This window comes from Cucurbita pepo, chromosome 10 (assembly GCF_057944985.1).
Source record: "Cucurbita pepo subsp. pepo isolate OVF chromosome 10, ASM5794498v1, whole genome shotgun sequence".
Lineage (NCBI taxonomy): Eukaryota > Viridiplantae > Streptophyta > Magnoliopsida > Cucurbitales > Cucurbitaceae > Cucurbita > Cucurbita pepo.
This window is the reverse complement of record NC_141807.1, coordinates 8,998,310-9,001,462: the sequence shown is the minus strand read 5'-3', so window position 1 is coordinate 9,001,462 and position 3,153 is coordinate 8,998,310. Positions and strand designations below refer to the sequence as shown.

The 3,153-nt window shown below is 35.0% G+C and overlaps 1 non-coding gene across 1 annotated transcript; it reads right to left on the bottom strand.

Annotated features, from left to right (window-relative positions):
- Nucleotides 1-1,632: 1,632 nt before the first annotated feature.
- Nucleotides 1,633-1,704, bottom strand: TRNAQ-UUG (transfer RNA glutamine (anticodon UUG)). The gene has a single exon. It is a non-coding gene; the product is annotated as a tRNA-Gln (tRNA).
- Nucleotides 1,705-3,153: the final 1,449 nt, after the last annotated feature.

The following is a 3,153-nucleotide window of genomic DNA, read 5'->3' as shown; positions in this document are numbered from 1 at the left end:
TTGATATGATCTAGAACGAACACGCACGAATCATCACATCCAACGACTAGTATGCAAAGCCAAGGTCGATAAGGCCATGATCGGAGTTGATATCACCAAAAAATTATCCAGAAAGATCGATCTCTAAATAACGAAGATTCTGGAGCTCTCAATGTTGGTTTAAGCTCCTCCTATAAAGTTGAAAGTAGGAGCAACAATACGGAATAAGAATCGAGAAAGGTCGATCCCCCAATTGAAGGCAATAAACGTTTAGATTGTGTTTCTCCTACTCTCAGATTTCTTCCAAATTCGAGAGCAATCCTCCACCATTTCTCTTCAAACTTCTAAATAACGAAGAATCTGGAGCTCTCAATGTCGGTTTAAGCTCCTCCTATAAAGTCTAAAGTAGGAGCAACAATATGGAATAAGAATCGAGAAAGGTCGATCCCCCAATCGAAGGCAATAAGCGTTTAGATTATGGGTCTCCTACTCTTAGATTTCTTCCAAATTCGAGAGCAATCCTCCACCATTTCTCTTCAAACTTATTCCTACCATTTCTCAACAAGATTACCCACAAGTTCTATGAAGGAATAGAGTGCTGAAAGTGCCTAGAAACCATTCCCCCAATTCAATCCGCCATTGAAGAACTTCAAGAAAAACTTGAAAATCCAACCCGAGGATACATGATGACTCGTCGAGCAAGAATGATTCCAATCAGTTTCTGTACCTCCAAGGAATGCTTCCATAGAAGACCACGAAGAAAAATAACCTCGAGAGCGTGCCAAATTGAAGGAAATAGGTTTCAAAATTAAATTGGGGATAAGAGTCAAAATTCCTATCTACGACCTCTTTTCCTTCAAATTAAGGATTCCTCTAGCTTGAGAGGAAGAAGTTGAGTAAACTTGATGAAGGAATCCAGTGCTGAAACGTCGTAGAATAAGCTACCCACGAGATCGAAAATCTGGCGTTTCGAGTGAGTTGCATACCGAGAACGATTTCTGGAAATTAAGGTCGTACACTCAAAGACGTTCCTCCAAACCAATTCCTTGAGCCTGAAGATAGGATATGGAAGAGGTTCAATGAAGAAATAGGGCCTTGAAACCCCTAGAATCGGCTACCCAATAAGAAATCCTTTGTTTTATCTCCAGCGATAAATCAGATTCTGGATGAACTTTTGTAGCGAATATCTTAGGCTACGATCCACGAGAAGTTATCAAATAAATCCCAAGCCCTTTCTTGTAACATCCATCTTTAAGTTTCACGAAGAAATCGAGGAGAGAAACACTGTAAATGTGGCTGTACAGGCCGAGTTTCAAATGGCGGCGATGCGAAAAATGTGCATCTTCTTCCTGTTCAGAGGAAGAAAACGATGATACGGCCAGTTATGAAATGTTGTATGAATCCTTTTCCCGAGATATGGGAGAAAATGCTCTCCATATGACTTTACCTCCTAGGATAACTAAAGTGGTATCGCTCTCCATATGACTTTACCTCCTAGGATAACTAAAGTGGTATCCATAAAATAATAGATTCCACATATGGGCTTATTTCATAAGAACTTATTTATATGTACCATGAGTGCACTGTTTTGTTTTAAAATGTCTTGTGGTGTCGTTCCTTATTCTGTGTTTTCACATCAAGGTCATTTCATAAAGGTCCTACCGGGAGTTGAACCCAGGTCGTTGGATTCAAAGTCCAAAGTGCTAACCACTACACCATAGAACCCCTTGTACAAATTTATTTTGGAATGATTTTCCTATTTTATGCCGATTCCACAAGAAGGATCTCAGTCAAACACAAGTTATTGGATTCAAAGTTCTAGAGTTGTTTTATCCAACTCGTTGTGATCTTGAGCACCTTTAGAGTGGTTGTAGAAGTAACCCTCTGGTATTGAGGGAATCTCTTGGAGAACATGTAATTTTATATATTTCTTATAGTTAATTTATATATTGTTGTATATTACAAACAAATTGAAATAATACTTTACATCCCCGTCTTTCTTTCTTCCGTGCAAAACTTAACATGAAAACTATATTATTTCAATATTCACTCGAGAAACAAGGGGTGAAAACTATATTATTTCAAACCCTCCATTATTGCTTCTACTTTGCGTGAAAATGCTTCCACTAAATCATGTTACTAACTAGTTGGTTTGGTTTGGTTCAATTCTTGGGTCCACTAGATTGAATTGACGTAGCTCAATTAAACTCTTGATAATATAAAAATCATAAGTTTCTTAAATTAAGTTAACTTAAAAGTTTAACCCCTAATCTTTTTTAGAATGTTTAGCTTTGTGTCTAGTTGATCTCTAAATACTTAGAAATATCTAATAAGACTTCTATTTAAGGAACTTTTCACTATAAAAGATGTAAGACTTCAGGTTTATTATTAAGGAATTTCAAATGAGTGATTTGATATATCATACAGGACAAAATATTTATTTGTTTCAAATATCTTAAGTTGACCATTCTTTTTTGTCAAGTATTTTGAATATTATCATTCTGAATTACTAATGGCATTAGATTGAATCTCATTAATAACAATATCCCAAAACTCAGGTAAAGATGACATCAAAATTAATACTTAAATTTCATCTTCAAATCTTATTTCCACTTAACTCAGTTGACTAATAATCATAATAGTCACCCGTGCACAAATATTTACAACCTTAAAAGGTAAAATTATAAGGAGTACAAGAAAAAAGTGTTTAAAATAGTTTCAAAATATAGAAAAAAACTAGTAGGAATTGGTCAAAGTCAACATCCATTGATCACTTATGAAACAACACAACACAGATGAGGGTAACATTTTTTTATTTCTCTACTATATAAGGCCCTTTGGTTTATTGGCTTTACAAGATGGAGACATGAAGTTTTCTATGTTGGAAATAAATTTGGTTGATTGTTTTCTGGTTAGCATTGGTACCATCAAAACTTATTTATTTCTTTGAAATGTTTGAGTTTACAATTTACATGTTTTCATTTTTCTACTTTGTTTGCTTGCATTTAGAAATGAAGCAAAATTAGTCGGAGGGTTTTAGGCAGATTGTTATAATTCTAATTTTTAACTATAAAAAAAAAAATTAGTCTCGTTGTCACGCTTAAAACTACCCTATAGGTATAATCGACCTATTATCCTTTCACCAATAGGAGCAAAAGGCAACGTTACTATGTG